This window comes from Mesoplodon bidens (genome assembly GCF_964165515.1).
Source record: "Mesoplodon bidens genome assembly, contig: HAP1_SCAFFOLD_118, whole genome shotgun sequence".
In the NCBI taxonomy this organism is placed as follows: domain Eukaryota; kingdom Metazoa; phylum Chordata; class Mammalia; order Artiodactyla; family Ziphiidae; genus Mesoplodon; species Mesoplodon bidens.
Genome location: NW_027671260.1, coordinates 183,067 through 204,614, shown reverse-complemented (window position 1 = coordinate 204,614; position 21,548 = coordinate 183,067). Strand labels below are relative to the sequence as shown.

General features: G+C 44.3%; 1 long non-coding RNA gene and 1 pseudogene across 2 annotated transcripts in view; one reads left to right on the top strand and one right to left on the bottom strand.

Annotated features, from left to right (window-relative positions):
* Positions 1-21,548, top strand: part of LOC308611648 (centrosomal protein of 78 kDa-like) — a 400,758-nt pseudogene that overhangs the window by 334,006 nt on the left and 45,204 nt on the right. The window lies entirely within an intron of this gene.
* LOC308611636 lies at positions 11,025-21,193 on the bottom strand. The gene is made up of 3 exons (XR_014014982.1): positions 20,662-21,193; positions 13,457-13,664; positions 11,025-11,724 (listed from the first exon to the last, which is right to left on the bottom strand). It is a non-coding gene; the product is annotated as an uncharacterized lncRNA (long non-coding RNA).

Below are 21,548 nucleotides of genomic sequence, written 5' to 3'. Positions count from 1 at the left end.
ACCACTGCTCTCTGAAGTGGGCTTGTTTATTCATCCGTTTACTTTTATTGTCTGTCACCCCCTCTCGAATCTGTGAGTACAGGAATCTGACTGTCTTGCTTGGCTCTCCCTCCCCGGAGCCTGGAACGGGGCCTGACACCTAGTAGGAGCTCAAGAAACATGTGGAAGCAATGAAGGAATCCAGGGAATCAAAGCTCAGTCACAGCTGTGCGTTGGCTGCCCCTCTCCCAACCCAAGCCCTTTATCAGGGAACCACCTCTGATCAAATTAGAAAATGGTTTCCCTTGGGCCCAAGTGCACTCGGCTGAAATGAGTGAGACAATGGGTGCCTTAAAGGAGTGACCCCATTTTGTCCACGCTCTAGTTTGCACTCAGGCTGCTTTGTGGAACCACCCAAGCCACAAGGCGACCTGTGTTCTCCCTGGTGGGGCCAGTGCTCAGGAGACCTTGTAGCCAAGAGATACCATTCTCTCAAATATTTACCTGGCCCTGCCCTCGGAACTGGGTGGCAAGAAACCTCCACTGAGGGAGAACTCTAATGCACCGACACGGGTGATCCCTGAGGCTGCACCCAGGTCAAGGGCACAGGTGTGCTGGTTGACTGGTGATGTCTGCAGGGGGAGGGCAGAAGCTCTGGGGCCTGAATGCAGAAGGGCCTCACCTGACGTGATGGCGGCGTCCCTCCTTAAGTTCTCGGCCTCGTGCTTCAGGGAGGTGATTTCTAAGTTTCTCTCAGACAGGGTCTGGCACAGCACCTAGTTGTAGCCTTGCTGTAGGGCACTGATCTGTGGAAGGAGGCAACACACAGTCAGAGGGGGCCAGCCAGGCCTGCAGGACACGCCGGTACTTCTCCAACGTTGGGCAAAGAGTCGGGTTGATCTTGGATCGGGGTGTTGGGGAAACCAAGGTTTTCAGTTGTCACTTGTGGAAGGGGCAGGAGGGGGCCTGTTCCTTCAGTGACCACCATGTCATTGGTCCTCGAGACACGGACCTTATCTTTGTGGCCACCCAGGGGCTCGGGTGCTGCTGTCTTCCTATGACCTGTGGGTTTTCAGCCATAAATAGACCAGCTGTTGGTTCCAGATCATCCAGCACTGACTGGATGCACAGCAAAGTTCAAGAGCCGGGAGCAGGTTATGAAATGAATTCCCTCTAATGAGAATAGAGGGTAGTTTTTACCTCACAGAACACTCCAGAGTTTACAAAGCCCGTTCACACATGCTACACTGATACTCGTCATAGCATTGCTGAAGGCTGACGTTCCCATTAATGTGCCCATTTTGCAAGGGAGCCAGGTTGAAACTCAGAGAGGCGAGGCCCCCTGCTCGGGATCATGTGGCTGGTCAGACGTTGAGTCTGATTCAAACCCAGTCTTTAGTTGCCTGGTTCCTCCTTCCCAGGTGGCTCTAGGAATGAACCTGAGAAGTTGGAGGCTGTAAAGCATGGCATGGACTCGGGAGCCGGACTGTGGCCTTCAAGTCCTGCCTCTGCCAGTTAACGGGCTTTGTGAACACAAGGAGGACACCATATTCTGTTTCCTTTTGTTCCGTCTGTACGCGGGGTGATGGTAGTCCCAACCTGATAGGATTGTTAGAAGTATTTTAATAAGTTAACACGTGTACAAGTGCTCAGATCATGCCTGGCACACGACACAGGGGGATGAGCTGTGACGGTCCTCTCCTCTGACTACCCACGGGGTGTTTTTTTTGTTTTGTTTTGGGATTTTTTTGTGTTTTTTTTTTTGCGGTACGTGGGTCTCTCACAGTTGTGGCCTCTCCCATTGCGGAGCACAGGCTCCGGACGCGCAGGCTCAGCGGCCATGGCTCACGGGCAGAGCCGCTCCGTGGCATGTGAGATCTTCCTGGACCGGGGCACGAACCTGTGTCCCCTGCATCGGCAGGCGGACTCTCAACCACTGCGCCACCAGGGAAGCCCCTATCCATTCATCTCTTGATGACACTTAGGTTGCTTCCATATCTGGGTAATTGTAAATAATGACGCTCTGAACATTGGGGTGCATGTATCTTTTCAAATACATGTTTTTGAAAACACGTGTTTTTGTCTTTTTCGGATTTATACCCAGGAGTTGAGTTTCGAGGTCATATGGTAGTTCTATTTTTAGTTTTCTGAGAACCCTCCATACTGTTTTCCACAGTGGCTGTGCCAGTTTACATTCCTACCAACACTGTACCAGGGTTCCATTTTCTCTAAACATTGTAAATTTTCTTCCTAGGGGTAATTGAGATGGTACTTCAATAATAACATAAGATCAGGTGAAGTCTAAAGAAATTTTAGAAAACCTGGATAAAGTAAGAAAACATCTGTTCGCTGGCATCTGAATGTTAGAGAGACACCAAGACATGTGGGCCAAGTTCTGGAGAGAAGGGAAACACAGACGCAAGCTTGACATTTGGTGCAGCTTTTCTCCTTGGGGCATTTGCGGATTCAAATCTTACAGCCTAGGAGCTGAAAAGCCAAGGAGTTCAAAAGACTCTAACCACAGAAGCTGCTGGCATCCCTTGACTTGTAGGTGCAGCACTCTAGTCCTGCCTCTGTGGTCACTGCCTCCGCCTCTTCTTTGGATATAATCTCCTCCTGTCTCTCACTTATAAGTACACTTACACATGGCACTTAGGGCGAGGATAGTCTCAACTCAAAATCCTTATATCCGCAAAACTTTACCTTGTAAGGTAACATTCTCAGGTCCCAGGGATTAGAGCCTGAGATCTTTGGGGCCACCAGTCAGCCCACTGTAAGCCCTAAACGTCTTCTCTCCTGAGGAAGGTCTAGGCTGGGCAGAAACCCCGACAGACATCTACCAGAGGCCAGATTGAGAGCCCTTTTAGAAGGTCATTTCTCAGCTCATTTGGAACCTTGCTATTGCCCTTTTTTTTTTTCTTTTCTTTTCGGTACGTGGGTCTCTCACTGTTGCGGCCTCTACCGCTGCGGAGCACAGGCTCTGGACGCACAGGCTCTGCAGCCATGGCTCACGGGCCCAGCCGCTCGGTGGCATGTGGGATCCTCCCGGACCGGAGCATGAACCCGTGTCCCCTGCACTGGCAGGCGGACTCTCAACCACTGCGCCACCAAGGAAGCCCTGCCCTTTCTTATTTCTCCTGTTTGTCCTCAACAGGGGGAAGCATTAAGAGTAAATGAGGGGCTTCCCTGGTGGTGCAGTGGTTAAGAATTCGCCTGCCAATGCAGGGGACACTGGCTCGAGCCCTGGTCCAGGAAGATCCTACATGCCGCGGAGCAACTAAGCCCGTGCGCCACAACTACTGAGCCTGCGTCCTTGAGCCTGCGACCCACAACTACTGAAGCCTCCATGCCTAGAGCCTGTGCTCCGCAACAAGAGAAGGCCATGGAATGAGAAGCCCACGCAACGCAACAAAGAGTAGCCCCTGCTCGCCACAACTAGAGAAAGCCCGGGAGCAGCAACAAAGACCCAATGCAGCCATAACTTTAAAAATAATAATAATAATAAAAAATAAATGCATTAGCAGATTTTGGGTTTCTTCTCATCGTTAGTGTATTGCTTTCATTCCTAAGACCGTAAAAATTGGAAACCACTCCACTTACCAGGAACACACTTTGCAACACGGATCCAGGGGAAGCTGTTTTCTTCCGTAGACACTTCATGACCCCAGTTTCCACAACAGCAGGCACTGCTGGCTCTGCCAAGTTGCTGGAGAAGGGCACCTTATCTGCAAAGTCACGAATCCAAATGGGCCCCCATTGGCAAGGGTGGAAGGAAGTTGTTTGGCTTAGCTTCTTGGGGGATCAGAAGATTGGGAGTTCGGGGGGGGTGGGAATGCAGGTACCTTGCTGTCCCTTGGTACAACGTCAGGGGAAAGAAAGGTCGCTGGTAGCTTCTCAGAGCTACCAGTTGGGGCTGTGCAGAGCGTCTTAGTAAATGCCATTTTGGTTGCAAATAACAGAAACTCAAACCGGCTGAAGCAAAAAAGGGGACATCTACGGGGAAGAAAAGATGGCTCCTGCCTGTTCAGACTCCTCAGCTTTGCTTGCCCTTTGATTCTCTAACCTTCCGCATTTCCTTTCAGGAAACTCCTTTTCTGTTTAAGTTAGCCACAGGAGATTTCTGTTGGTTGCAACCAGAGAATCTTGAGTGATACAAAACGTCCTAGTGGAACCCAAGGGCAGGCATTGGAATGGGCCTTTCCAAGAAAAGAAACTAGGAACCAGAAAGTCATCAGGAATCAGGGCAACTTTCTGCATCAGTTGGAATGCCTTCAGTTTTTTTTTTTTTTTTCCCTTCATGGAGCTCATAATCCATTCATTTTTGCAATAAGCAATTATTGAGTATCTATCCTGTGCCAGGCACCCTGCTAGGTCTTAGAGTTCCATACAGGTATAAAATATGCCAAGACCCCTGCCCTCAAGTAGCTCACATTCTAGTGAAGATAAGACATGTGAGCACATAGAGTATATTCACAACACAGAATACGAAGAGCTATGCCATGGACACATATACACCAGCAAACATAAAATAGATAGCTAGTGGGAAGCAGCCGCACAGCACAGGGAGATCAGCTCGGCGCCCCGCGACCACCTAGAGAGGTGGGACAGGGAGGGCGGGTGGGAGGGAGACACAAGAGGGAAGAGACATGGGAACACATGCACATGCATAACTGATTCACCCTGCCACAAAGCAGAAACCGACACACCATTGTAAAGCAACTACACTCCAACAAAGATGCAAAAAAAACAAAAAAACAAAAAAACAAAAAACAAGAACTATGCCAGAGGGATGAAGCATGACTGTTTTCATAGACCTAGAAAGCCCAGATGCAATTATCCTAGTAGAGAGGGCCTGGGCAGAGAACCGCAGGTTGGTGAACCTGTGTGCACAGAGAACATGGTATGTATGAGAAGCTGCAAGTTTGCAACATCCGTGGAGCAAAAGAGTTCTTGCAAAAGTAGCGGGAGACGTGGCTGAAGAAATTGGTTGAGGATGAAGCATAAAAAACCCACTGAAGTGTGATCTTCTTTTCCTGAGGAGGCATGGGGGAGCCATGGAAGATTTTTAAGCTCTTTGAGGACATGGTCAATTCTCTGGGTTTCAGAAAAGTCCCTCTGGTGTCTGGGATGTGGTGAAAGTTGGGCTGGACCTTTCACCAGCGGGCATGCTCAGTCGCTCAGGAAAGGTTTTCGCTCTGCCTTGGGAAATTTTTCACGCCGCTCTGGCAGCGGAGCTCGCCCCGCCCACGGCTTCTCCTCACTGGATTGGTTGAACTCAGGGAGGCTACCAGGAGGCCCAGTTGTCCTCCCAACTCCACACCCCCGCCCCCGCCCGTTAACGCTCTGGGCGCGCGCTGCCTTCAGCTTTAAATAACAGAAACCTGGATGTGGGTAGATGGTAAAAATTTGGAGCCCCTCCCAAATGAACTCGAGCCATGTGGCTTGCTTTGTCTGATGAGATGTTGGCAAACACATGGCAGGTGGAGACTTGAAAAGTGTGCTTTGGGGCTTTCTCTCTCCTGTTGCTCTTGGAAACCTGTACCCACCACACGTGGCCTGGTCTGGCTTGCTGGGTGATGAGGGACCACACCAGGCAGAATCAGACGTCCCAGCTGAGGCCTTTCTAGACCAGGGTTTCTCATTCTCGGTACTATTGACATATTGGATCAAATAAGTCTTGGTTGTGGGCAGCTGTTCTGTGCACTGCAGGATGTTTAGCAGCATCCCTGGCCTCTACCCCTAGAGGATAGGATCACCCCCACCCCAGTTTAACAACCAAAGTGTGTCCAGACATTGCCAAATGCCCCCTGGGTGGCAAAATCGCCCCCAGTTGAGAACCACTGTCCTAACCCAGCTTGCCTGGCAATGACCAGGCAGGCATGTACACGAAGCCACCCTAAACTAGCCCCAGCCAAACCAACCAGACCAGTACAAGTGGCCAGATTGACGCCTGGAATCATGAGAACTAATAGTTGCCATTTTAAGTCACTAACTTTTGAGTCGTTGGCTCCACAGCACAAACAGGTACATCTGACTACAGTGGCTGAAACTGAGAGGATTGATTTATTTATACAACAGGATGTACAGAGGTAGGCAGTTCAGGTACAGTGCAGAGCACAGTGATGCCACTAGGCTCCCACCCAGGCTTTTCATGTCATTCCACTCCATTGTCCTTTGAGGTTGGCTTTGGTCTCTTGCTTGTTACCTGGTGATCCCCAACATGGCTGTTCCAGCTCCAAGACCGAGCTCCAGGAGAGGAAAAGGAGACAATGCAAAGGGACAAAGAGAAAAACTTTCTCCTAGCAAAGCCTTGCCTTTAATTCCAGAAGGGAAGCCCTGCCCAGGGCCTTCACCTGCATGTCACTGGCCAGAACTGAACAACACAGCCAGGTCTAGCTGCAAGGGAGGCTGGGAAATGAGGGCATTTCGCGGGCTGCTTATACAGTAGAGGGAGGCAATGACTAAGGGGCTTGTAGTGTCTGCTGCACTGTCTCTCTGGGGGTCGTCTTGGATTCTTCTTCTTTTTTTTTTTTGCCACACAGTGTGGCTTATGCGATCCTAGCTAACTGACCAGGGATTGAGTCCGGGCCCTTGGCAGTGAAAGGGCATGGTGGACTGCCAGGGAATTCCCTGGGTCTTGGTTTCTTGTCTCTACCTGTTGCTTATCTATCCTGGCCATCTCTTTCTAAGACTGGCTTTGTTTCTCCAAACACAGTGGGAGAAATGGCCACCCCAGCTGGGAACTGCATCAAGACTTTCAGCTCCGGGCCATTAATGACCTGTGTGGTAACTCCGTGTCCCACTTCCAAATATCAAGGGCACAGGTGCTGATTGGCCCAGCTTGGGTTAGAAGAGAAACCTGATTGGTCTGGCTTGGGTAGACTATCTACTGATCAGCCAGTCAGGTGTGGCCAAGAGAGCAGCAGGAGGTAGGGTAAACCTGGTTGGGGAATGTGCATTCTCAGAGAAAGGGGTGTGTGGCTGAGGAGACACCTAAAGAACCATCTAGTTCAAGGAGTGAAGAAAGGACATTGCCATTGTGGGTTGCAATGTTGATACGGTAAAGATTAACACATCCTTTGAAAGACCTCAAATACAGTGGAGTCACATAGGCATTACATTTAACTTATGCAAATTCAAATATTTGTATTCAACCAAAGTAGTTTTTTTCCCACACAATTTGGCTTCCAAACATGAGCCAGCTACTTAACTACTGCCTGACCAAGTGATCTTTTCTGGTGCTGGAGATTGCTGTTTTGGATTTGGGGGATATGGTACAGTATAATTAATATGTTCTTTATGGAAAACTGCTGGGATTTTCAAGATTATTTTTAAGGTCAGGTGATGCTCACCCTTCTCACTGTGTAAGAAGTACCTTTAGTGGAAGATCGTGCAAATCATTTTTCCCATTTCCTTCTAGTTTTAATCAGTATAAAGAATGCATTTGGTTTTAAAATATCAAAATACTTTTATTGTGCCTTTTTAAAAATAAAAAATAAATGATATTCATGGCTTCTGGCTCTTCCTCCTGTTTTATTTGGTGGTCTCTGGCCGTACAAGAAAGGCAGGGAGAGAACAGATGGCTGGAGAGAAGGCAAAAATGAGGGTCTCTTCAAACACCACGGGAAAGGGGTGTGTCCACCTGGGCAGTGTGTGTTCTTTGATGACTGGGTACTTGGTCTGTCCTGATGGCCTGGGACTTGACCTACTGGGCTGTCTTGGTGCGGCAGAATGGGCAGCGTGAGATGGAGTTAGAAACCTGGGTTCCAGACCCAGTTCTTGAATTTACTAGCTGTGTGACTTTAGACGGGCCATTTAACCTCTCTGGGCCTCAGCTTCCTCATTTGTAAAATGGGGAACATAATGCTATTTACCTCCCAGGGCTTGAGAGAGGATTAGACGAGAAGTGTTTTGAACACCGCAGAGCGCCATATAAACATGACTCACTGTTATGGAAGCGATAAAACTGGTTGCTGTTCACATTTATTATAATCAATTCAGATATAAATGCACTATACCATGGCCCCAACAGCCCTGAGGTTACCATTCTGTCCTGTGGCCCCAGTACACGCCCTGGGTTTTCTCAACTGCGGGCTTCTCAGAGCTCCTTGGAGGTGTGACATTTGGGTTTGTCACTACCCAAACACATAATTGCATCGACCAGGCCTAGGAGTCTGAATTTCAAACTTATTCTTCATATGCCTGCGTATGTTTACATTCATAATATCTGTGAAAAGAACCCCTCTCCTCACACACTCCAAAATACAGTATTGTGCAAAATACCAGTCTAGGAAGCAACACACTAGGGTAGCAACCTTTAATGTCCTAAAAAAGCATCTTAGTAGTTTGACGCAGAAGAGTTACACTGACTCACGGAGGATCACGCGAGGCCCAGCAGGACGACGTTTCTAGTTCCTTCCACCAGGTTTAGAAAACAGAAGGCTCTGGCTGGATTTGCTGGACATTTCTCTCTTCAGCATCTCCCTTCCTTGGTCCATCTTTGGGGTGCCTTTTCTGGCTCCAACCTACAACAAGCAAGAGCAACAAATGCCCAAACTCTATAATTGTAGGGAGATCCCCAAATATTTCTCAAATGGCATTTTTTTTTACTCAAAAAAAAATCTTTGTTGTAAAAAGTATTTATATACACACATAGACGTGAGCAAAACGAAGGTAAAATGATCCACCATTATCACACTACCCACAGGTAACCTTATTCACATTTTGGTGTACACTCTTCCAGATACACAGATAACGTTTTCTTCTGACATTTGCATCTTTTTTTGAACCAGCAGTTTCTGATGATAGGCAATTTCACTGGGATGGACTTTCTCTCGAAAAGCTGTTACTGAACTGAATGCCTTATGTCTCTGATGTCTTAGGAGGGTAAAATGCAGCATACTCTAGGGGGTCTGTCTCACCCTTTTCTGAGCACTACTCCTGGATCCAGGCAGCCATGTGTATGACTCTGTCCCTGGTCATAGCTGATCGGGCACTTGGCACGGGCTGGGCTTTTAAGATGGTCACTCCCAGGATTTGGGTTATGGGTTCTAAGATGCTACTTGCTTCCTGGGCTGGTCCTTTGAACTGGGGGACCATGAGGTCATTCCTTCCTGTCACATGACTGCAGAGAGCAGAGATCAGGGGAGCCACACAGAGACACAGAGAGGAGATACGGCCTGTGTGTGCGTGTGCGCATGCTTGTGTGTGTGTAAAAGAGATGATGCCTGAGATCTGATGGCTTACCAGTTCTATTTCGAGGCCAGGCTCTCTTTCAGCTCCCAGTTTTTATGAGGCACTCACCCCTATATCCTTAAAAAAGCCCCCTCCCCACCTTTTTTTATTTTTTGCGGTACACAGGCCTCTCAGTGTTGTGGCCTCTCCCGTTGCGGAGCACAGGCTCCGGACGCGCAGGCTCAGCAGCCATGGCTCACAGGCCCAGCCGCTCCGTGGCATGTGGGATCTTCCCGGACCGGGGCACGAACCCGTGTCCCCTGCAGCAGCAGGCGGACTCTCAACCACTGCGCCACCAGGGAAGCCCCCTTCACCTTTAAGTAGCTTTTCAAAAATATGTTATAAACATGTTGCTTCATCCTTGCCTTTTTTGCCTGTTAATGTCTAATTTAAGTAAAGCAGGATGCAATCCCCAGCAAGTTATCTGTTTCTCCTTTCTTGGACCATGCAAATCAAAACAGTCTTCTTCTAAGGAGGGTAGTGAAAAGTTGTGCCAATTGTGTTCATACTTCAGCTATTCCAACATTCTTTAGTTTAGCTTAAGTGAGACATTCTCATCTTTGGGCTTTAATTATTCTGTTTAAAAATAAATTTTAAAAGATACTCTAAAGAGAAACTAAGAAAAAATACAACCAAATAAAAGATTTACCATAATGCAGGTACATAAATATGAACTAAAAATACTTTTAAATTAAAAATGAATCTTTTTTATTTTAAAAATTAATCTAATTAAAATTACAGATTAGGCTGGAGAGAATTGATCCATTGCTGAAGCTTAAAAAAAAACTAGCTATAAATGTTACTAGTTTTCTACACTGTTGTTACAAGACTTGACTGACATCCGTGATGTACTCTGTAATATTTTTGAAATGATGAAATGTGTGATCCAGAGACTTGAAATATTTCAATACTTGTGTATAGGAATTTTCTTCCATGAACTAGAAATGAAAAAAGTGAGAATGTTTCCTTGCTCAAATCACATTAAGTGGATTCCCTTATATTACTTGCATTCATTTTTAACATAGTCATAAATGGTTACATAAAATACAGGAATATTATCTGTTGAAGAAGTTGATGGTTTTTATAGTCAATGTATGTATTCAAATTATAAATGTTTCTGCATAATCTCTGACCCCAAAATACCATTCCATGCCACTCCAAGAATTCTTCCATCAAAAGTAAAGGCTCCAGTACATAAAGACATGAACCTCTATGTCCATTACCACATTTCTTGAAATCATAAAACTGTTTGGAACTTAATACATGTTTATCAATGGGTTTTGACTGAATGAAATTATGGCTCACTCATAGTACACATTACTGGGCATCTACTAAAGGCAATATGGTAGTGATATATGCTAGATATCATTAATATAATAGAAACACAATGTACTAAAAGTGTTTTGCAACTAAAAATCACTATACATTGTATGGCTTTAAAAAGGAATGAAATGCTGCTACGTGCTATAACATGCATAAACTTTGAAAACATTATGTTAAGTGAAAGAAGCCAGACACAAAAGGACAACTATTGTATGATTCCACTTATATGAGGTAGTTAGAATAGGCAAATTATAAACCCAGAAGATAGAATAGAGTTAACCAGAGGCTAAGGGGAGGGGAGAAATAAGGGGTTATTGTTTAGTGCGTACAGTTTCTGTTTGGGATAATAAGAAAGGTCTTAAAATGGATAATGGTAATGGTTGCTCAACATTGTGAATGTACTTAATACCAATAAATGATACACTTAAAAATGGTTAAAATGGTAAATTTTACATTATGGGACATTTTACCAAAATAAAAATATACCATAAAGTAAAGTAAAAATTTACCTCCTACTAGGCATACTATGAAGTTTGCATAAAATTGCACTTATTTTAGGAGCTTATATGGTTATTATCATATTTGGGGACATGTAAAGAAAGCAACAGCTTAAGTAGTCCTCTTGAGTTCTTTCTCTCCATCTTTCCAACCCGGTGTTTTCCAGATTAATGGTTTTGTCACGCCTCTCTTTGAATACTAGCATCAGTAGGAATGCTAGCTAGTACTGGTTTCCTTAAGTATCAGCGAAAAATTTTAATGTATTTTTATGCTGGTAATTGTTTTAGAACCTGGGAGGGATGTCATTGTTTTCTTAACTTGGCAAAAGCAAATATATTACTGTAGACAGCATTACTAGAAAGAAATAGTAACTTTGAAGTAGACATATGTCCATCCTAAGAAAACTGAATATATTTCAAAGCAGACCACACCACTCAACTGCTGGCAATGTTCTTCCACATACTTGGCAGTATACTACTCGAAGTCTGAGAACTGTTTCTTTTTTGTAAAAATGATTTCGATTGGAAAACCCTGAATAAATCCTTTGGAGTGTGTAATGTTTAGAGCTCCTTCTGGGATTCCTTTTCCATGAATCAAGGTTCTTTGATTCACTATCCTCCTTGGCACTTGCTTCCTAGTCATCTCAGCAGCCTTTGTGCCAGTGCTAAGGAAGAGCTCCCATTTTAGGTCCTAAAGCAGGGAGAACAATAAAAGGAGAACCTCATTTCAAGTACCAGAAATGTCTGGGCTATAAAGGACACACATATTGTCAAAGTAAGCCCAGAGTGGGGTGACATCACCAAGGTCATTCCTGGCTCCGCGTCCCCCACAGGAGGAACAACTAACAATTATTTGGCAACAGGACACTATTTGAGAGAATCCTAGAACATGGAGGTGAGGCTGAAGCACCCCCGTGCACCACAGAGACCAAGACAGACTGCATTAGAAGGGTGAGAGAAGGAGCTACATGTTGACCACACTGCCCCTCCCCCAGGCCAGTGGAGCACCATGGGTGAGGTCTCCCGTGAACCTCTGGTTCCTCCAGTAGGAGAAGAGAACCGGGGGACAGCAAGCACCACCACTAGCATTGGGGTTGCTTTGTGGGAGCCACTGCTCTAATCTGCTCCACTGGGATTGCAGGGGAATCTGCAGGGTTTGACCACTAAAAGTTGGACTGTGATGAAGGGGGAAGGGGCATGCAACAGCCAGCACATGGATTGTGACAGATGGAATTCATACCTGCAGTGCCCAAGTAGGGATCACAACGGGCATCTTTGCTTATCTACAGAGCCAGGTTGGCGGGGCACTACAACCAGGGAACTCAGGGTACAGATCCACCTGATACGCATCTGGCCCTTGAACCTGGTTTGACCATACCCAGGGAAAGAGCAGAGTCACAGCCCACCCACTGTGGACAGTGTCTTCTGGCCATCTGACCAAAAGGGCTGGCAATAAATCCTGGAAGCTATTTGGCCCAGTCGTGCTCCAGCCAAGAGGCAGGCAGCCAGAGCTCATCACTGGCTCTGGTACAAAGCAGAGCCAGTATCAAGTGTGGAGGGATCCGGTACCATGCACAGGCACGGAGATTAATTCATATCCAAGGCTGAGAGGAGCTCCCAGCTCCTCCCAACTGGGGAGCCTGTTTGAGAAATTAAGAGTAGCCTGGGGCGGCCCCTCCTCATCCCACCCAGGCAAAGGAACTGGGACTAGTCCCATCCCATCTGCTGTGGAGAGTGTCTTCCTGGCCCATCTGACCAGAAGGATTGGTGACAACTCCTAGAAACTGTTCGGCCCAGCAGTGCTCAAACCTAGAGAAGGGTATAGGCAGAGCTGATAGTCTGCAAAGCCAAGCCAGTGGCCTTGTTCAGCCACAGAACGTGGAGTATGGATCAGCTTGAGTTAAGACAACAAAGAGCTTTACTGGCTTTAGAGCTGCTTCTCCTGCTGCACCCAGGCAGGAAATCTAATTCATAGTCCTACTCATCACTGAATACAGCCTTCAGCATGTCCAACTGGGGAACCTAACCAGAGAACATGGGAAGATGTACAGCCCATTAAACAGCCCTAGATACAGTGGCACTTGAACAGACAACACAGCCTCCACCATCTGCAGGGCAAAACCAGTGCCCTCACCTGACCAGGGAATTAAGTGCACACTCTGGCCTGATTTGGGTTCCCAAACAATGAACTATACAGGCTCTGGGTCCTGTCCAGAGCCAGGTCCTATACAAGCTCTGATTCTCTGCCAGGAAACTAATTCATAGCTCCATGTACTACTACTACTGAATATAATACCCAGTAAAGTCTGGAGGAAGAGCCCAATTATTCACATATGCAGATACCAATGTAAGGAATCAAGGATCACAAAAATTAGGCAAATATGACACCACCAAAGGAAAGTAATAAAACTCCAATAACTGACCTTAAAAAAATGAAGATCTGGGCTTCCCTGGTGGCGCAGTGGTTGAGAGTCCGCCTGCCGATGCAGGGGACGCGGGTTCGTACCCCGGTCCGGGAGGATCCCACATGCCGCAGAGCGGGCTGGGCCCATGAGCCATGGCCGCTGAGCCTGCACGTCCGGAGCCTGTGCTCCGCAACGGGAGAGGCCACAACAGTGAGAGGCCCACACACTGCAAAAAAAAAAAAAAAAAAAGAATATCTATGAACTGGCAAAGAATTCAGAATAATACTCCTAAGGAAGTTTAGTGAACTACAAGAAAGCACAGACAGCTAAGTGAAATTAGGAAAACAATGCATGAACAAGACAAGAAGTTTGACAAGGAAATAGCAACATCAAAAAAACAGGAGCACTAGATTTTAAAAATACAATAACTGAACTGAAGAAGTCAATAGAAAGTTTCAAAGGTAGATTCGACCATGCAGAAGAAAGAATCAGCAAACTGGAGGATAGAACTTTAGAAATTACCCAGTGAAAGGAACAAAAAGGAAAAGAATAAAAAGAGTGAAGAAAGCCTATGGAAATTATGGGACACAATAAAGTAAACAATGTTCATGTTATGGGAATTCCAGAAAAAGAAAAGAGAGAGAGAAAGGGAAAAAAAGTATATTTAAAGCAATAATGGATGAAACCTTCCCAAACCTAGGATGAGAAATGGACATCCATATCCATGAAGCCCAAACAAGCCCAAACAGGTTGAACTCAAATAGGGCTACTCTGAGACACATTGCAATTAAATCATCAAAAGTCAAAAACAAAGAAAGAATTTTAAGACCAGCAAGAGAAAAGAGAGAAGTTACATACAAGGGAACCCTGGGATAATTGGATATTCACATGTAAAAGAATGAAATTGGACCAATATCTTATACCACTCACAAAACTAACTTGAATTGGATTAAAGACTCAAATGTAAGACCTGAAACTATGCAACTGCCAGAAGAAAACATAGGAATAAAGCTCATTACATGGGTTTGGTAATGACTTTTTGGATATGACACTGAAAACACAAACGATAAAATAAAAAATAAACAAATGGAACTACATCAAACTAAAAAGCTTCTGCACAGCAAACAAAAACAAAAACAAAAACAAATCAACAAACTGATTGAAAAGACAACCTATAGAATGGGAAAAACATATTTGTAAACCATATATCTGATAATGGTTAATATCCAAAATAAATTTAAAATTCATACAAATCAATAGCAAAAAAAAAAAAAAATTACCCAATTAAAAAAATGAGCAAAGGACCCGAATAGACATTCCTCCAAAGAAGACACACGAAAAGCCAACAGGTACATGAAAAGATGCTCAATACCACTAGTCATTAGGGAAATGCACATTAAAACCACATTGAGGGCTTCCCTGGTGGCGCAGTGGTTGGGAGTCCGCCTGCCGATGCAGGGGACACGGGTTCGTGCCCCGCTCTGGGAGGATCCCGCGTGCCGCGGAGCGGCTGGGCCCGTGAGCTATGGCCGCTGAGCCTGCGCATCCGGAGCCTGTGCTCCGCAACGGGAGAGGCCACAGCAGTGAGAGGCCCGCGTACCGCAAAAAAAAAAAAAACACATTGAGATATTACTTCACACCTGTTAGAACAGTCATCCTCAAAAATGTCAAAAGATAACAAATGCTCATGAGGATGTGGAGAAAAGGGAACTCTTGTGCTGTTGGTGGGATTGTAAATTGGTAAAGCCAGTATGGAAAACAGTATGGAGGATCCTCAAAAATTAACACTAGAACTACATATATCTAGCAACTCCACTTCTAGGAATATATCCAAAGAAAATGAAAACACTAACTCAAAAAGATATCTGCACCCCCATGTTCATAGCAGCATTATTTATAATAGCCAAGACATGGAAACAATCTAAGTGCCCATTGATGGACAAATGGGTAAAGAGGTTGTTTTATATATTTATAGGTATATACATATTATAGGTATACACACACACACACACTGAAATATTATTCATCTGTAAGAAAACAAAGAAATGCTACCAGTTGAGACAACAGAAATGGACCTTGAAGGCTTTATGCTAAGTTAAATAAGTCAGAGAAAGAAAGGCAAACACTATATGATCTCACTTATGTGTGGAATCTAGAAAAAAAGAAAACAATCATAGAAAAAGAGATCAGACCTGTGGTTACAGGAGACAGAGGGTCAGGGGAGGGGAAATTGGAGGAAGACGGTCAAAGGTACAAGCTTCCAATTGTAAGATAAATACATACTATGGACATAATGTACAACATGATGACTATAGCTAACACTGACGTGTGATATATAGAAAAATTGTTAAGAATAAATTCTAAGCATTCTCTTCACAGAAAAGTATTATTTGATCTCATTTATATAAATGTGTGTGTTTGTGTGAGAGAGAAGGACAGAATACAAAAATGCAAAAAGAAAAGTTGTAAAGTACGAAGCTGCTTAGGTTTATACCTCAACTATAACAGATAACAATTTGTTTAATTTTAATAGGTGCAAAAATAAATATTAAGCATAGAACAAGCAAAAAGAAAAACTGAGCCCAGCGTAGATGTCCTTAAAGCATTTGCAAAGGAGGGCTGTATTAGGTCCGCAAACACCTGCAATTACAGGCAAAATTCTGTGTGTGTGTGTTGTGTATGTACTTGGGGAGTGGATGCATAGCCTTTATTGAATTATTAAAGGGGATGTTAAGACCCAAAAGTTTAAAAAGCACTGGAAAGCCTGATCACAAAACCATTTTAAACTACTCTGATTATGTTTTATAGTTTTCCTTCACTCGTTAACACTTCAAAGAACAGCATGTGAATGTGGAAAGAATCTCTGCCATTTAGGTAAGATCTCTGAGTCTCAGCGTAAAATTAGCATATAGTAGAAGGATGAAATTATACACCATAGATGAAAGTACCTAGCAGAGCGCTTTAAGACTAGTACTTACTTATGCAAGACATCTTCCCCTGCTTACTTGTTTTCAGTAGAATGAAAGCATACTGAAAGCTGGTACAATGTCTTCTTTGAAGTTTTCTTTTGTAATGCTTACTATGCTTTTTGATACGGATGAGCCAATATCCACTTAAGGGCATGTAAGCTCACAATAACTTTTGTTGAATATAACTGTTTGAATGTACTTTCACTATATTATTATATAGGGATTTTAAACTAAAACGTACTTGCACACATTATTTAGAGCCTAACTTGGATATCAGAGTAGGTGGATATACACCCCTGGAAAATAATAGCTAATTTCTTCACTAACATCAAACTGCTGAACATCTACTTTGCATATACATAGCTAGGCACTGTATTATGAGTTGCAGGTAATACAAAGTTGTTAGTCAAAGACTCTGCTCTCTAGGGTTATTTTACAACAGCAAATCATGTTCAAACTAAAGGATAGACCAAAATAGAAAGTGCCATAGGAATTTAGACAAGGGAGAAACACATCTGAAATGAGAAGGAAGGTGGGTATGGGGAAGGGTTCATGGAAGAGGCAGTGTATGCTGTGAGCAAGGTTTCAACGTGTAGCAGGGTGAGTGAAAGGAACAAATGAAGACATATAGTCGTGATATCATGAGGCACAAACTAGAAATAAACAGCACTTGTTCTAGGCTGGTCATGAGGTAATTTAAGGGGATTACTGAGAAACTAGATAAAGAGATATCTCTTTATATATTACTTATTAATAATACTTTTGAACACAAGTATTTAATTTAAAAAAAAGAACAATATAGGGATAGGAGATTAGGAGGTACAAACTATTATTATAAAATGAGCTAGAAGGATATATTGCATAGCACAGAAAATATAGCCAATATTTTATAATAACTATAAATGGAGTATAACCTTTAAACATTGTGAGTCACTATATTTTACACCTGTAACTTATATAATATTACACATCAACTCTACTTCAATTAAAAATGCTATTTTAGTGAATAAAACACTAAGCAGTAAAATTTTTAAAAAAGAACTTAGAAGAGAACTTAAAAATAAAGACATAAAGAGCAGGTTGAAACAGCGCAGAAATCTGGCAATTAAGAGGCCATTGATAACTTTCAAAATAGCACTTTTTCTACCCATTCTCAGTGGAGGCAAAGCCTTATTAATTCTACTATTTCTTTTTCTGTTTTTCAAAATCTCAGGATAAGTCTCTTTCAATTGTAGCTAATGGCAGTAATGCAGCACCAGAAAATGCCTTTTGTAAGGAGAGGCAACTTTGAATCCTAAATCGGTACTCAAGTCTTAAATTACTGATAACACCGACCACCCACCAGACTAAGTTTTTTTTTTTACGTGATTGGAAAGCAACAGATTGATTTCAATTCTATCTTGTCAAATCTACAAAAAAGTTCCCACAGTTCATTTAGCAACTAATAGCGTACATCCTTCTATTTGGTATTACTCCTCCTCCTTAACACCGGGCAATTAATTTTGCCTTTCTCTGGGAAACGTTTTTAACAAAGGAAATAGAGTCATAAATCAGTTTCGGATAGGAAATCATACAACTATTTCTACCTAGGGCTTTGAATTTAGAAACTTTCCTCAGAAATTGTTGAAATATAACAAAGTCCAAACTCAGAAATAACTTAAATTTAATTATCTTAGTTGCACTAAAATAACAAATTCTATTTTCTATCTTGTTTTCTTTCTTCCCCAGAAGGCTTCTCCAACCCTAATCCATAACTTAATGCATTCATCTCACCTATAAAATCACTGGCAGGTATGATGCCGGCTTTGGCGGCTCCAGTCCCCTAATCCTGACCCATTTCTTGCCAAAAATTCAGTTTCTTCAGAAACCAAGTAACAGACATTTCAATTTCTAACCATCATTAGCATATTTTCATGTACTAATACTCAACATAAAAACACCTTTTAAAATTACAGAAATTTTTACTGTACTTAAGATCAATTGCACTAACCTGTATTTCATAAACCTTGGGCTACTTTCTTAAAAATGAATTATTATTTTAATATGTTTTTCACTTATTATTCAGAATAATTATTCATATAATTAAATATTTTACAATTAGGTAAGAAAGGTGGAAAATAGTTTTGCTATTCTTGTTCTTTGTTCTCTCTTTTACTTGGTGTGCCTGAGTCAAAATTTTAGAATATTGAAAATTTAATATTTCAAACCCAAACCACATTTAAAGATAATAATAACAACCAGCCAAAACAATTTCGGTCCAGAGCTTTGCATGGTCTGGGGAACAGTTCTCTGAGTGGGCCATTTGGAGTGGGATTTGCCCACCTGCCTCCACTCCTTCTGCCTCATATACTGAAGATAGAGACAAAGAAACCAACTCAAGTCTTTCCAAAGTGTATTTATAAATAGAGAATTTGTAATCAGAAAAACAATAACGATATATAATAGAAGTAACATGATTTTTCAGAACCAGTATCTTGTTCTAAAGCAATATTTAAAAAAGAAGGTAAGGGGCTTCCCTGGTGGCGCAGTGGTTGAGAGTCCGTCTGCCGATGCAGGGGACACGGGTTCGTGTCCCCAGTCCGGGGAAATCCCACATGCCGCGGAGCGACTGGGCCCGTGAGCCATGGCCGCTGAGCCTGCGCGTCCGGAGCCTGTGCTCCGCAACGGGAGAGGCCACAACAGTGAGAGGCCCGTGTACAGCAAAAAAAAAAAAAAAAAAAAAGTAAGAAGTTTAGCTATAAACCCTGGCCCTCTTTTTTATTGATCTCCTATTTTAATTTCTTAAAATAAAATCCATGGCCTTTTGAGTCAAACTGTCTCTTTAATTTCAGATTTAAAGATAACAAATCTCTTTTTAAATGGAATATTGGCACACAGACACCACACAGTCTGGCTTATTACAACTGTTCTCTGTTGGTGAAGTGGCACATTTGCAATCCCCACCATAGCAATCTTCACCATTTCACAGAATATCATTCAATTGTACATCCCTAGGTGAGCAACAAGAATGGGTACTTGAGCTCAGGAGCAAAGCGTTTGTGGGGAAATCCTAGGTCAGAACCCCTAAAAGGGGAGACTAACTTGAGGATGCCCAAATAACCTGAGGTTTACCTTGGCCACCTCCCCTGGCTTTCTGACTGCCTGTGGGAAAAGTCTCTCTGGAAACTCTTTTGAGGTTATTGGGGGAATCCTAGGACAAACACACTGCTTGCTTTTGCAGGAGGACTTGCCCCATACCCTACCCAGCTAGGTGTCTCACAACCTAGCTGGACTAAAAAACCTTCAAGAAAAACGGGATAGACTGACATTTGCATTTCTACTTCCACCTATTCTTATGCACAAAATATGTAGGTAGAGCCCTCTTTCTCACACCCCAATAGATTCTGCTGTCCTTGAAACCCATCTGGTAGCTGCAGTGACTACAATGAAGGGAGTTATCGGAAACCATATTGGTACTGGGCTTAAAGGATTTTTCATGCCATGCATTTTGGGGAAGGACACAGATAACAGTCCAAACGTGGTATAAGGCAATGCCCTTTCTGGGTCCTTGAAAAATCAGTCACGGAACACAGGTGGTGGACAGGAGCTAACAAGAGCTGGTTTGTTAATGAGCACAGCATCCCCGGGGGTGGGGGGGGGATCAATGAAATGATTGACAAGAGAAGATGGTAAATGAAGGGAGAAGTGGGGACAAGTGCTGCTCAACCCAAGCTGAACTCCAGGAGGTAAATTTCTCCTCTAATTTGAGATTCTTTCTAAAGGTTCAGTATTGAAGTGGATGTTTGACGTTGAAATGTGCAGACCCATTCTGATAACTGGAAAGGGAGGAGGCTGAGGAACGCAAAAGGAGAAGGAAGATTTCCGATTACTTCTCCAGGCTGCTGACAAGAACCTGCTGCTCGCAAACCACAAATTAACCAAGCGAAGGTTGAAGGTAGCAACGTAAAAGTGCAACTCAAATTATTTTACATTCGGAATCCTCTTCAATATCTAAGCGAGTGTAGCACAGCAATGGTTGATTATCTTAAGATTACAGAGGCTGACCGCCTTCTTTGTTTGCCCAGTAACACCGCTCCTCCAATAATCTCAAGCACTTGGCTGATTAACATTTCAATTTCAGTTGTTGCTCCTTTTCCCATTGCAGAAGGCGGCAGGGATATTCCCCTTCTTCCCTCTGTATTACAAACCCCATTATTAACCAAGCAGAAAGCACCGCGCAGTGTGGCCGAGGCTAATAATAGCCGGGCTGCTTACCTTCTCCGGAGGGATCGAATCAGCGCATGTCCCCGGCGCCGGCTGCCCCGGGGCCGCAGTGCCGCCGCGCCGGGTCTGTGTGTGGTCAGCTCGGCCGACCCCCACCCCACCTGCCAGCTGCAGCAGCTGCTCCCGGCGCTGAGCTCCGGCCGCCGGAAGTCATCCCCCGCCCCTGGCCGGATCGCCACATTCCGCGCCAGCCGCGGGGGGAGAGGGGCCTCTCCCGGCTGTGGGCACCGGCTCCTGGGAACTGCGCTCAACGATCGCTACCCTTCCCGGTTGTAGGGTTATTTTCTAGGAATGCTTTTACAGAAGAAGCGTCGCCGGCTGGTGGACCGAGAGAGAAGAGCCAGAGTGACTTTCCCTGCAGAGCGCCTTTCCTCTGAGCGCTCCCCTGTCACTCCCGCGGCATGGACGGCTCCATTCCGCTGTGTGGGTTTTCCACCCTCTTCATCTTCCTTATCTGTATTGTTCATTTCGCTGAATTTGAGAGTGGGATTAGCTCTTAAGATATCATTCAAACACTCCGAAAATATTTTAAATTGGCGACTAGTTTTTCTAAGCCCCTTGTAGCGAGCTCCACTTCCCCACACACACACACACAGTTACTCGCACGTACACACCCAGCCAAACCACTCACAATTAGGAAAGCTGGGACCTCTCGCCCTCTTGCCTACGTAATGAAACAGGAAACTCCCAAAGGAGTGGGGAAGTAGGACCGGCTAGCGAAAGCACTCGAGGAAAGAGAGAGGGGTCGCCCCAAGATTTGGTTGCTGTTTAGTGGTGTCCTTAGTGGACAGATGTTCCCCCTCTAACCCCCTGGCCTCGCCCCAAGTGGAATGGCTGGTCTGGTGACAGCTGTAACATTTGAAAACAAAGAAGCTGAA